General features: G+C 39.8%; 1 non-coding gene across 1 annotated transcript; it reads left to right on the plus strand.

Annotated features, from left to right (window-relative positions):
- The first annotated feature begins 5,934 nt into the window (after nucleotides 1–5,934).
- LOC141603069 (small nucleolar RNA R71) lies at nucleotides 5,935–6,041 on the plus strand. The gene has a single exon (XR_012524967.1). It is a non-coding gene; the product is annotated as a small nucleolar RNA R71 (small nucleolar RNA).
- Nucleotides 6,042–15,100: the final 9,059 nt, after the last annotated feature.

Consider the following 15,100-nt stretch of genomic DNA (forward strand, 5'->3'; position numbering starts at 1 on the left):
AATCAGGAGGAGACTGCTCGATCGAATGAAGATACTACTCGATCGAGTAGTTTGGCCATTGGGAGCTTTGGTTCGTCATTTTGGTTTGATTTTGATGACGATTTTGATGACGATAATGGATACGGTGAATTTTCCCTATTCAAGGCCGAGTTGGATGCACTTGAGGCTGCGATTTACGGGACGAATTCCACTAAGGAGGGTGTCAAAGAGGCAGCTGAGTCGGTAATTGCTCCTAGCACGGAAGAGGTAATATCTTCCTTTGTCGATGATTCCGTCATTGAGAGTGACCGACCCGAGGTAGTAAACGATAATTTATTTATTGTTTGTTTTAATAGTAAATTGCCTCAGTTGACTTTTGCTGCGCATCCCAATGCTTTACCCCTTCCCAATAGGTCGTATAATTTGACGATTTTTCACCGTCCTTATCATTTTAATTTCGTTAATCTGAATTGGAGCCCTAAATTATCGTCAATTGCTCCCTCGCTCCTTTATTTTGTGGATAAATTTAGGAGCGCCCATAGGAAATTTGTTAGACTTAAATGTTTACATATTTTTATTTCCTACTTTGCTATTCCACTTTTGTGCTACTTATGCTTTTGTGTAGCACATGCGCAGACTATTTGTGAGTTCTTTGCGCGCTTTGAGCTGTTTTGATTGTAGCTGATTATAGAGGCTCGAAGAAAAGAAGGTCGAGCTGGGACCTGACTGAAGCTAGCGCTACCCGGGAGGCAACCCGGCGATTTTATTTTGCTTTTTATTTACTTTCAGTTGTAATAAATTGTTTTATACCATAGACTATCTCAGTATGCTTGTTTTTGTCAGTTGCGGGCTGTTTTTCATTGCATTTTGCAGGAATACGCTGAGGATCACTCGATCGAGTACTTTTGCTGCCAAATCCATTCGATCGAGCATTTCCTCTACTCGATCGACCACCTGCAGATTAGAGAACCACTCGATCGACCACTATTCCAGTCGATCGAGCAGTTTTGGACGCCCATGTTACTCGATCAGCCACTATTCCTCTTGATCGAGTGCTATTGACTTGGATTAGCTTCCTGAGACGGTTTTCCGGGCCTTAGCAACCTCCCATTTCATGGTCGATTTGGGGAGGTCCCCTTATTCGCGCTATCTTGTGAGTTTTCCACATTTACTCTCTTTCTCCTTTCTGTTTGCATTTCCTTTCCATGTTTTGGTACAATGGGGGCATTGTACGGTTTGGTTTGGGGAGGTTATGCATCCATATCTGTGTCTGCATATTGTTTTTATGCATTTCTGTTATCACGTTTAATTTATGTTTGCATCGTTGTTTATTTTCGTTAAAATTCAAAAAATTCCATAAAAATTGAAAAAAAATTGTCAAAAAAAAAAAATTTCACGTTTATTTTAGCATATAGGTTGAGTCGGAACGGTAGATTTCAATGATGATATTGCACTATAACTGTCTTTTTGCTTAAGCCTTGCATTAAACTGTTATCTTTTAGCTTTGTCTTTTGCATGTCTACGAGTTAATGTTTAATTTAGCTGAACGAATAGACTTGACCTGAAATTTTGGCAACCTACTTATAATTTCTAAGATTTAGAGCCTTATAAGCTGGTGTCATTTATGACCAGTTTCATGTAGGATTGTGAGTAGTTACTCCTTGCATAACATGTTCATCAATTTGCACGTATATGAAATTCAATTGCTTTTTGCCTGCATACATTCGGGTTAGTGGTTGGTGTCACATGCAGGGAGGTGCTTACATTTTCCCTTTCTTTCATTTTTACCCATAAACTCCACATTAGCCAAATTTGCCAGTTGACCCTTAGCTACATTCCAAATTTAGCCTGCCTTGTCAAGCTAGTTTAGATTGTTCTGCGGTATACTGTCTATTGTATCAAGTTTGGCTCGTATTCTGTTGATTTGGAGTTGGTAATTTATGAAGAAAAGGAGGTTGATGAAAAAAGACGTGAAAAAGAAAAAAAAAGAATCGAAAAAAGAAAAAAAATTCGAAGAAAAAAAGAAACCGAAAAAAAAAAAAGAAAAAAAAAGAGAAAAGAAAAAAAAAGATGTTGTTTGGTTGACGGTTTCTGCTCCTATGTTCTATCTTTTATCATTTGAGGAGTACGTTTGGTTCGGTTTGGTGAGTTTTGTGCCAAATGAAGGGCATTGTGCTTAATCAATAATTGAGTTTGAAATGGACGTTGTCATATGGTTCTGTTTAGGTACTAGCTTGATCACCTATACCTCCACATTCCCATAAATGTTTTGCCTTTTCTTACCCATTGCCTCACTTTACCATATCTTTGTAAGCCCTCGGCTGTGACAGGACCTTGTTTGGTTAGAATGTGTGTACGATAGCTAGAATTGTCTATCATATTAGTTGCATGCATGTTTATGCGGGTCGTAGTTTAGGTGAGCGACTATTTCTCTTTCTCTCTTATACATATATGCTTACCCTTTGCTTCATGAGAGAAAGAGTGACCCGTGAGAGTCCATAATTAACGGTCTTGCAAGGTCGACGGTTCAGCTTTATTTATAAACATCTTATAACTCGTTTGCATTTGACTGTCTTGCTTTAAGTGTTAGTTGCCTGCATTAAATTGGCTTAAGTGGGCATTTGTAGCTAGCTCTGAGTTCTTTTTCCGTTCCATTAGCGTATAGTTTTGAGTTTACTCGGGGACGAGTAAAGGTTTGGTTTGGGGAGATTTGATACGTGCATTTTATATAGTCTTTTTAGCCTATTTTATGCACGTATTTCTATGCTTTTATCGTGGTTCTATGCTACGAAATGCCCCGAATATGCTACTGTGGTGTATTTTGTCTTAATTGCAGGAATGAACCAGAAAGTAGCGGAATCAAGTCATTTACCGTCCGTTTTGCATGCATTTGGAGGAAGAGATGATTTGGAGCGGGAAATATAGCTGTCTTGGGATGCGTGAAGGTGTTTCGGGAGCTAAAAGGACAAGTCAAAGTCAAATTAACGAGCATGATGAGCTGCTGAAGTCAAGATCCACCTGATCGAGTGATTTATTAGTCGATCGAGTGGTTTAGGAGTCAATAATCAGTCGATCGAGCACATTACTTACTTGATCGACCAGTTCCTTTATAGCCTTACTCGATCGAGCACTATTCTAGGTCGATCGAGCAATTTTTGAGTCAAGTTCACTCGATCGAGTGATTTAGTTAGTCGATCGAGTGGCTATGCTGACGGGTTGGGCTTTTAAGCTCTAATTCCGTCATTAGGTTTAGCAATTCCTTTTTTCCTATAAATAGGAAGCTTCAGGAGTCATTTAAACCCTCTCTTTTTCTCTACTTTTCATCTGACACACTGTCAGACATCACTTTTGCTCTATTATCGCTACTGTTCCTGTTCATTTCCGGATCTCTTTAATTCAGTAATTCTTTCTTCCTTCCTCTCTTTTTATTTAATGTTTATTATTCCCTCTCCCTCTTTATTTATTGTTCTTATTAATTCCATGTCTAGCTAATTCCCCTAGTATGTTAGGATTAGGGAAGCCGTGGTAGCGATGTTTTAACTGACTTGAATAGGTTAGACTTGCGATAGGAATTGTATTAGGCAATTTAATTGTTATCCGGTCAAATGAATGCATGCAGGAGACCATAAATTTAGTTAACCCCGACCTAGATCGAAAGATTGGAAGGGAAGGCTTGCTTAATTACAATAGGGTATTGCAGTGAGGGCGAAAGTTAAGCTGTTTACGCTCTAGGGCGGTTTAAGGACCGAAAGGTGACGACCATAGCTCTTCTTATCAATAGTTTAATCACCTCAGTATTCCCGATAGTATAAGATCTGATAGCTGCCACGGTGGACCGACTCTTAGCATACTACCCTTCTCCTTTTGTTAATTTCTTTCATTCATTTCCCTCGTTTTAGTCTCTAGTTAGTTCACAATCAATTCAACCCCCAATTGTGACATTTAGACATATAAATAGACAAATAGATAGTACACCGCCTCCCTGTGGAGATCGACCCTACTTATCGCTGACTTCTGTTAGTAGTACTTAGGTATTTTATTTTTGGTACGAAAAGACAGTATCAACAACTCTCCCAATTTCTTCTCTTGGCCAATGAGGCCATCCTCTTCTTCCTTGGTTGATTTTGATGAGCTTTGCAAGCTCTCCTTGTCACAATTCACTTGCTCTTTGAATGGAGCATCTTCAATTTTCTTCTTCCATTGGAGTTCCGATGTCTTCCTTTCATCTTTTCGGCTATAATGATCAATCATGAAACATGGTTCATGCAAACGAGGAGCTCTCATAGTCTTGTCAAGATTAAAAGTTATGCTTTCATCTCCCACTTCTAGAGTGAGCTCACCATGTTTTACATCAATTACCGCACCGGCGGTGTGTAGGAAAGGTCTTCCTAGGATGATTGGAATGTTGGAATCTTCCTCCATATCAACAACGACAAAGTCCGCCGGGATGAAAAACTTCCCAATTCGCACGGGGACATCTTCCCATATCCCTAACGGTGTCTTCGTCGATCTATCGGCCATTTGGAGTGTGATGTTGGTGCATTTAAGCTCTCCCATCCCCAACCTTTTACTCACCGAGTATGGCATGACACTCACACTAGCCCCTAGATCACATAAGGCTTTGTTGATCGTCGTGTCGCCAATGGTACATGGTATTGAGAAGCTTCCCGGATCCTTTAACTTCGGAGGTGAACTCCCTTGAAGTATTGCACTACTCACCTTAGTGAAGGCGATAGTCTCAAGTTTCCGGATCGACTTCTTCTTTGTGAGGATATCTTTCATGTACTTCGCATAGGCCGGAACGTGATTGATTAATTCCGTGAAAGGAATTGAGACTTCTAAATTCTTCACAATTTCCATGAACTTTCCAAGTTGATCATCAAATTTGGGCTTGGCTTGACGACTTGGAAAAGGAAGTCTAATCACAATGGGCTCCTTCTCCTTGGCCTTGTCTTCATTTTTCTTTGAACTTTCTTCTTTTGATGATTCTCCATCTTTGGAGTTTTGCACAATTTCTTCCTTTTCACTAGCTTCCACAACTTCATCCTCAACTTGCTTCTTCGGTGCTTCATACCTTGTACCACTTCTCAAGTGAATGGCACTAACCGTTTCATGTCTAGGGGATTACTTTGAGGTGGTAATTGCCCCTTTTGTCTTTGTGAGCTTGAAGATGCTAGTTGAGTCAATTGTGTTTCCAACATCTTGGTGTGAGCTAGAATGTTGTTGATGGTGGTTTCCTTTGCTTGGCTATCTTTTTGCATTTGAGTGAAAAATTCTTGTTGGTTCTTTTGCATTTGGAGGACCGCTTTTTGGACATCAAAGCCTTGGTCATTTTGGTGATTGTATGGATTTTGATTTTGGTAATCTTGGTTTTGATTGTAAAAGGGTCTTTGATTTTGGTTTCTCATGGGTGGTGGAGTGTATGTTGTTTGAGGGTTTTGAACATTTTGGCTTTTGTATGAGAGATTTGGATGGAATTTGGTGTTTTCATTATAAAAGTTGGAATAAGGGGTACCACTCTTGTATGCTTGGAAAGCATTCACTTGTTCATTTGTTCCCCTACATTCACCTTGGTCATGTCCCAAAGTTCCACAATTCTCACATATCCCACTTGGGATTGATGAGGATGCCGTCATGGCATTAACATGATGCTTCGATGATTTTGAGTTTTCCTCAAGTCTAGCCATAACTTGTTCAAACTTCAAGTTGATTGTGTCAATGTGAGCACTAAGTTGAGCACCCAATTGAGTAACGGAGTCCACTTCATGCTTTCCTCCTCTAGTAGCCTTGCGAGGTCTACTATATTGTGAGTTATGGACCGCCATTTCCTCAATCTTGTTCCATGTTTGATTGTCATCAACTTCGGTGAACATTCCATTTGATCCCATATTGAGAATGTTCCTAGAATCTTCATATAAACCATTCCAAAATTGTTGCACCAAAAACCATTCGCTAAGTCCATGGTGAGGACATGAGCGACAAATACCTTTAAACCGCTCCCAAGCTTCATACAAAGACTCTTCATCCCTTTGCTTAAAACCCGTAATTTGAGCTCTTAGCATGTTGGTCTTTTCCGGTGGGTAGAATTTTTTGTAGAAAGCTAGAGCCAACTTCTTCCAAGAATCTATTCCAAGGGTGGCCTTATCAAGGCCCTTCAACCATTGCTTTGCGGTGCCGATTAAGGAAAAAGGAAATAAGACCCATCTAATTTGGTCTTGAGTTACACCCGTTTGAGAGATAGCATCACAATAATCGCAAAAGGTTTCCATATGAGAATGAGGGTCCTCACTAGGCATCCCCCCGAATTGGCTCCTCTCAACTAGTTGGATGAAGGCGGACTTGGCAATAAAATTTCCGGTGAGATGTTGCGGGGTAGGAGTACCATTTGGTAGATTCTCCTCGGTGGGTACGGAGTGTGACGAGAAATTTGGCATTGTAGGTGGATTTTGTGGGGTATTGTGTAATGGGGTTTCTTCTCCTTCTATTGCGAAAGGATTGACAAACTCACTAGTGGGTTGAACAACTTCACCAACACCTCTCAAATTCCTCCTAACAAGTCTCCTATTGTTCGTCAAGGTTCTTTCGATTTCACGGTCAAAAGGTAACAAATCACCTTGTAACCTTCTAGACATGCAAAATATCAAACAACTCAAAAACAATTAGAACAAACCTTGAGGAGTTTTACTTCCTCAAGGCGAAGAAAGACACAACTAATGACAATAAAAAGAAATCTAAATCAAACAAACACCGTCCCCGGCAACGGCGCCATTTTTTATGCGATCCCGCTAAGTGTTCACAAATTAAGATGTGGTCGTTGGTCACGGTCGAATCAAAACACAATTTATAGCTCCACAAACAACTCTACAATTAGTAAAGAGGTAAGTAAAGGTCGGATCCCAAGGGACGGGAGTTGAAATGAGATTTCTATTGTAACTAGTGGTGTCTAAGGGGTGTCACAAATTGGGTTGATGTAGAAGGTTACTAAACTAGAATAACAATGAAAATAAACAAGCAAGATGAATTAAAGGGGTGTAAACAATTGATTAAAGGCACTAGGGTGTCATGGGATCATAGGTGAATCATGGGATATGATCATACAAACATGTTCTCAAATTATAAGCAAGCAATTAATGTTGTGATGGATTGAGTTGGGTTATATCTTACAATCCTAGGAAAGTTTGGGTCCCGGAGCCGAATCGATTAGATTGTACAACACCTACAAGTCGACTTAATCTTCCCTACTCAACAACATGCATGGTCTAATGAGACTCGAGTTGGGTTATGTCTTACAAGTCTCATTGAAAAGATAGGAGATGATAGTAAATGCAAGGATTCATAGGCTTAGCATTTCATCAAATATAACATGTGCATGAGTTGAGATCAAAACAAGCAAGCAAATAAAACATGAAAGCATATTAAATTAAGCATGAATCATTCCCCATGTTGGTTTCCCCTAATCACCTATTAACCCTAGCTAAGAGACTACTCACTCATTATCATGTTGATCATGCTAGCAATGTTGTCAATCATACCAACAATATAAAACATGATGAATAAATGAAAGTAATTAACAATAATTAAAAAGGGATTAAGAGATTATACCTACTAATGATTCCAATAATAAAGCAAGAATAAAAGAAGTACTTGATGTTTGATTGAGAGGTTGTCAATCTCCTTATAATAACCCAAATAATCTTCAATTACCCAAAATAAAGGATGAACAAGAGAGAGATTAAAGAACTAAAACTTGGATTAAAACTTGATTAATACTTGATTACAATATTGAAGAGAGATTTGATTGATATTAACTACACTAATTATTGATAAGAAGAACATGCTCCTCTAATTAGACTAATGGGGTATTTATAGTGAAAATTAGGGAGGATGCATTAGGGTTAACTAAGGGCTAAATTAGTAATTACACTTTTTAAGTTGAGCAAGGAGGACCCGGTATTTTTGGAGAGAAGGGCTTCTCTTTTCGTAGCTTGAAGAAGACAATCCGTGCTGTGAAGAAATCCAGGCGGAATAGGGTCGGGACGGGCGGATTGCACCGTTGGAATCCGAGCGGATTCTGAGGAATCCGGGCGGATTGTGGAGGGGGAATCCGAGCGGATTCAGGCAAGGACGCTCGGATTGTGCTGGGGCTGGACGGACGGATTGTTGACAATCCGCTCGGATTGTCAGTCAGCATAGTAACATCTTCTTTTCTTCCCTTTTCTTCATAAATTCCTTGGGGATTTCCTTGGGGACTCAAGGATCTTTCCTCAACATTGCTCTTCTACTATGATATGTACAAAGGCCTTCTAATCTTGTCTCTCCTTGATGCTTGGTCATTGAATTCGATCAATTTAGTCTCGTTTTGCCATGAAAATGCAAGATTCTTACTCCTTTCCTACCAAGGGATCAAAATCTCAAAGAATATGCAAAACAAAGAACTAAAGATAAGAAATGACCCAAATAAGCACTAAAAAGCATGGAAACAAGGCTAATTCGGGGGCTAACTATGCGCCAATTATGGTCACATCAGTGGAATGTCAGGGCATGTCTCAGTACCAGTGTGGTTATCGGTATGTCTGGGCTTGTCCCGGTACCGTGGTGGTGGAGGTGGTGTGTTGGCGTCTAATTCACATTTGTAGTCATATTGCATGTTCACACTTGAGTTGTGTCATCTTTTATTTGTTTATTGAAACTGACGTTTGTTGTGTCTGTGTATTTGTCACCTGTCTGTTTTGGGGTGGCCTGTGTTGATCCATATGATGTCCTTTGGTCCTATGGGGAGCAAGTTAGGTATAGATTGTTTGGATAGTACGCGGGTGACGGGACGAGCTTGATGAGTCACGAGACGAGTGTAGTTAGTTAGATGAGTATAGTAGCCATGAGTTATATTTTATTCATTAGTTAATGGTTTGTAATCACTAAACTTGTCATTTATAATAAATTTTTCTTTATTGTATCTCTGACTAACCGCCTCGGGAAACCGAGTAGGTAACATCTCCTAATTACCTTGGTCGGGTAAGAAGGGGGTGTTACAAAATGGTATCAGAGCGACGATCTTGGAACCTAAACCAATGGACCAAAATGAACCTATGTGTGTCTAATAAAATGAACCCGACTTGAGTATCATAGGAGATCGGTTTTGGATGAGTGGGCGCCCTCATATCAAAACTAGTGCCTATTGTATCGGTTGGTCACTACCTGGGTGGTTAAAAGTATGGGTGAATGCTATGTGGAAAGTTGTATGGTGCCATGATTGCATGAATGTGTGATTTTCATTAAATCTTGTATGATATAGTACTTGCCACGATGCATGAAGGTGTGTGGAAGTTGAGTGCTAGATTGTTAGGGGTAGTGTGCCTAGAAATAGTTAGTATATAGTTGTATGCGAATAATGACATTGCTCCTCGAATGTATGTTAATGTTTTATTGTAGATGAATGGTGAATTGTGTTCGTAGAGTAGTTATTGGTACTACAATAATGTACCAAAGACGGTAAAATGGGTTGACGTATGGGCTAACTCGGGTGAGTCAGCGAAAGCCGATGAACTCCCGAACCTTCCCTTTGTATTGCAGGGATTTCATCGTTCTCATTCAACTCGAAATTTCCAACCATAAGAAACCACTCTACCGAGTACGAGTTCGCACCTGGTCGAGTAACCTCTCACTCGACCAAGTGGGCTCTGACACTCGACCGAGTGGACCATTTTCCAGAAGATGGGAACATCCTGGAAAATAGGGCACTCGACCGAGTGAAAAATTCAGTCGACCGAGCGAACTCGCCACTCGACCGAGTGTAGCTGGGATGGGATTTACACGGGTTTGATTCTCTTTCTTCATTCCTTATCTTCTTCCTATCTCGTTTTCACCTCATTCAAACAACACCAAAATCTCTCTAAAAATAATTCTAAAACTCCATTTTTTGTGATTTACTACATGGGCTAAGTTTTCCACTCCAAACTTCCGTCTCAAATCTCTCCTAATTAGCAATGTAAGTAGACCATTCTTCTTCTTATTCCTTCATCTTGAATTTGTTAAATCTACAATAATGTTCTTGAGGTTGTCAATTTATTTCATGCTTTTACTTAATTCATGGTAACAAATAGCTCTCTACATTATTATTGTTGCTAAAAATCAAGTTTTTATGTCAATTCTACCACCTAAATTGAAGAACACGAAAATGGATACATGAGCTTGTATGACGACTTTTGGTGCTTGTTGTGAGTCTAATTGGACAACAAAGGCTTAACCTTCGTTGTTATGGATGAATTTTAGTTTATATATGTGAAAATGTCGCCTTAAAACTCCGTCTTAAATTTTCTAATTTTAGACAAGTCATGCTCAAATTTTTAATTTCCTTGAGTAAAAGTTGGTTTAATTGCCTTATAAGGCTACCATTCTAATTGATAATACGGTATGTAGTCTCAAGAATGAAATTTTTCCATCTTGAAAATTGGGTGAAATTCTTGAAAACTTCCAATTATCCATGAACAATTTTGATTTTTGTCTTGAAAATGGTTTGAGAAGTGTCAACAAACTAAGAATTTGATGGTTATTACTACACTATGAGGTGAATCAAGAAAGTTTCATCTTAAAAATATAAATGAATTTCTCAAAATTTAACACTCACTATGTCAAAAACTTTATTTTTCATGCTCACTACTTGGTCAAGTATTAAGTTTAGCAATTGGGGGAGAATTTCATCTACTTCCAAAGTTAGTCACAAGTCTCATTTTTCCTTCTATGTTTTCTGTGTGATTTCTCTTGTAACATGTCAAGGAACACGAGGAGCACCCGTGGAAGGAACAACCATCAACCCCAACCCAAACCGGCGGTACCACCCGCCTTTACCCACCCAGGATTACTAAAGTAGAAATAAGAAATAATATTAGATTAAATTTTAAGGGTTTCTAATAATTATATCTAGTTAATATATTATTAGATTTAAGGGATAGTCTTTGTGCAATCGAGAGGAGAATCTCTACTTTCGGATTTTTGGAGGATCATCCATAAACTTGTAGCTCAAGAACAAGTGTAAGAAGGAGTCCTTACTTGTGCCCTAAAACCGATTTGTACAATGTAAGGAACATTGTTCTTACTTTCTCTTAATATTATGTTATGCATGCACTAGATCATCATCTAAAGTGGACAGGAGTCATGTTATTTTTGAAAATAACAAACTTGTAACTTATTAAGATGCTTTTTCAAGTTTCAACTCGGCTAAAGTCCGAACTGAACATAAACATTAAGATGTTTCCATAGTTTTGGTTGATTGGTGGTAAGAGGTTTACACCAATAGAAACGCTTCGTTAAATTCGGATTTAATAATATTATTTAAATGTTGGATGTTAAAATCATCTTGCATGAATTTTGTAAATTGCAATTATCCTAAGGTAGGATACGAACTTAAAAAGAAGTCTTAAGTAGAAGTTAAGGAGTTGAATTGTATGTTTTGATCATGTGATAAACTTTTCTCGAATTGTCGAGTAGTTCTGTTTATACATGGAGTTTAGTGGGAATAAGGTGGTGTCAATAGTCTCTTATGTAATCGACATATTGATCATTGTGAATGATGGAAGACTTAGGAGAAGAATAATACATCTCTAAAGTATCCAAACCTATAAAGATAATTCTAAGAGGATATTAGTTTTAAATGAATATTCTTATACTGATAAGAGTCTAGACAAGTTCAAGGTGTTGAACATGTAGATATTGAGTCCACATGCCTCCGCTACGGGATTAATTCATTACGCTAAGATGTATCACCATTCTTAAACTTCGTATACTCGGAGTATGACGAGATGTTACAAATCGAATCTTTGAGAGAAGTCTCTATATAGCCACATAGTTCATTAGTTAGTACCCAGGAAGTACTAAAGATACGAAGCTAAGCATTTAGAAATAAGATGGATTTATGTGCGAGTTTGTGGACATGGCCCACCTGCGTATGCCCAGCCGATCTGTGTACAATGGCAGCGGTCTTTTTGAAAGCCACGCTCGGCGGCGTAAAAATGCCTTCGACCAGATCGTTTTTAGATCGGTCGGTTTCGTCTCGGTAAGGGTCTCGAAACGATTAGAGATGTTCGGAGTCGCCACCAAGCATTTGTGGGATGCCTGGAACCCGTTCGAAATCCACTTTATACCTCGGTCAAATTGAAGCACATAGCAGCGTTTGACATAGGCACTAAAGATAAGGAAATCGTCCATCTTTAGCATCATATCTCTAGAATGACTCTCGTACGCCCTGGATAAGGTCGTCCACTATCCAAAGTTTATGAGTAAGAGGTGAAGGTACATATTGGGAAGCCCTTTAATCAGACACCCAATCTCGCCCGCGTTAGCGGCCTCTACTGATCGATCTTGGTTGGTTGAATGCAAAAGTTGATAAAATGGTTTAAATGCATGAATGCGCATCCAATAATTTAAACCTAACATGTGAGAGCTTTCTAAGTCGGTTGATTTAATCCAAGTATCAAGTATAAGATGTCGAGTTGGATTAATGATTGATTCGCATGCAAGACGGAATTTAAACATCCATTTAACATATTAGGTTTAGGGTGCATAACAAGATCCATTTGTCTTAGTAAGGCATTTTGCAAATAAGATTTTTGAATAATCAAATAGTCATTTGATCCGTCCTATTTCCGGGCTAACCGGAGTCGGGATCGTCCTAGACTAATGCTGGAAGGGAACATACCCTGTATCAGGTGGCTATATGAGGCGCGAGCCAGCCGGCGATACAAAGGGGCCTCCTTCTGGTTTTGAAAATGAGAAATGGAGGGCCTGTTTAGGCGCGGGTTAGTCCACGGTTTATGTGCCGTGTTCTGACCTTTTAGAAAACGTTATAAAACGTGTTTAGAAATGGGCATTTGAACCCGGTTTGGTTTGAAGGGGTCGTTTAGACCGCATTTGTTGATTTGAAGAACTAGACTCGAATAATCATCATTATTTGGATAATATTCGGTGTCGGGTTCGATTTGACAAACTTGACATGAATAGTTTTGAAAGTAATTATGGACTAATTGTTTTAAGTCCATTTGAAAGTTATTAGTCGATACTCATCATCGTACCCGGGTTAAAATCCGGCATGGTATGTAGAACCAAGGATGACTTTGTGTTGGGGACTACTATGCTTGTTTGAAAATGTAAAGAAATGAAATAAAAGGTTTTAAAATACCTTAGAAATGTCATTAACCAAATATCATCACCGAAACACGGATTTAACCGTCATGGTATGAGGAACCAAGGGTGAAAAATGTTTTATGGTTAAAACAAATGAAATAAAATGAAAAGGGTTCGAAAGTATTTGGAATGGTGAAAACCGATTACAAATATGAAGATGAATTAAAGGGAAATGACGAGAACAAACACGGTTTATCTCTGGTCTGAACACCCCATTTAGGCGCGGGTAAGTTGGCGACCTAAGGGGCTTCTGCCTCAGACCAAAAATCAGTTTTGGCTCGTTTATTCCATGTTTTGGTTCATGTTATGCACGTTCTAGAATGTTATAGTCATGAAACAAATGAAAACATAATAAAAGAGGATTTTTACACCCTCATACTTACATGTTTGGTTATGGCGAGTGACCGACGTAAGTGTAACAACTCGTTTGATCGGAAAAAAACTCGGTTTAAAACCGTTTTGGTAAGTAAAAAGAGTGTTTTGATGGTAGTGATAGTGTAGTGGTCGGTCAAGTGATTTAATGCACGATGACGGTACCAAACAATGTGTAAGGCTCGTGTTTAGGATCGGTAGGTCGTAAATACGCGTCGGGTTGTGACTTAAGAAGTCAGGTCGAGAATTTTAAGGGAGAAAAGAGGGGGCGGACACTCGCATGACTCTCAAATGGGTGGCATTTGAGGGGTATTTATAGGGAAATGAGTGGTTGTGTGAGTTTTGAGCGACGTGGCCACTTGGGCTGCTCAAAGAGGTGCGAGCCACGTCGCAGTTCTTCGAGTTGTGTTATCACTTTCACAACAAACGCAATCATGATTTGTTCTATCCTAGGTTTTGTAGTCACATGTTTGGTACTTGACCAACATGAATCCGGGAAAACTTAAGGTAGAAGTTTTGAAATGTTTTGTTTTTGGTGGTTGACTCGGTTTCACTCGTTGTTGGAGTCGGGATTTGAATTTTTGAGTCGGTTTTTGGTCCGGTGTCGGTTTTGACTCTAGTTAGTGTCATTGCGACCCTATCGTCATGCATTAAACACTCCAGGTATTTTTGAAATATTTTGAAATGTTTTATTTTCCAAATCGTTTTAAGTTTTCCGACGTAAAGTTGTACACAAACTGTCGATCAAACGCCGCGATTCCAAAACATGTTGTAGTTCGATAATCATCGGGTGTTTGTTGGAGTCTCAGCAGATACTGGGTATCTACAGAGCCCCCACTTTGACTGAGACTTGGACAGGGCGAAAGTCAAAGGAGAGCCCCCAGGTCAATCAAAGATTACAACCTGGAGACCCAAGCAACGTCGAGGCGGCTCGAAAGGATTCGGGCCAAGGTCCTGCCGTCAGAAAGGGCGACACCAAGGCGACTCGAGGGTCCGAGCCAAGGACCTGTCGTAGGGAACAGTTTAGAGTCTGTCGACTATCCGTGCGGGTCGTTTAAAGTCCATTAGACTATGTACAAAGGCTCGCCAGCCATAGGAAGGAGTCATACCTAAGCCATCTTCGGATATGGCCTTGCACGTCTGCGGACAAAAACTCGCCAGCTGTGGTGCGTAGTAAGGCTCGCCAGCCAAGGTAAGGAAATGTACCCGAGGCATCTTTGGGATGTGTCTTTGACAGGTTGCGGACAAAGGCTCGCCAGCCATTGGTAAGGAAATGTACCCGAGGCATCTTCGGGATCTGTCTTTGACAGGTTGCGGACAAAGGCTCGCCAACCATTAGTAAGGAAATGTACCCGATGCATCTTTGGGATCTGTCCTTGAAAGTCTGCGAACAAAGGCTCGCCAGCCAATGGTAAGGAAATGTACCCGAGGCATCTTCGGGATCTGTCCTTGGATGGTTGCGGACAAAGGCTCGCCAGCCGATGGTAAGGAAATATACCCGAGGCATCTTCGGGATCTGTCCTTGAGTGTTTGCGGACAAAGGCTCGCCAGCTGTGGTAAGGAAATGTACCCG

This window comes from Silene latifolia, chromosome 9 (assembly GCF_048544455.1).
Source record: "Silene latifolia isolate original U9 population chromosome 9, ASM4854445v1, whole genome shotgun sequence".
NCBI lineage: Eukaryota > Viridiplantae > Streptophyta > Magnoliopsida > Caryophyllales > Caryophyllaceae > Silene > Silene latifolia.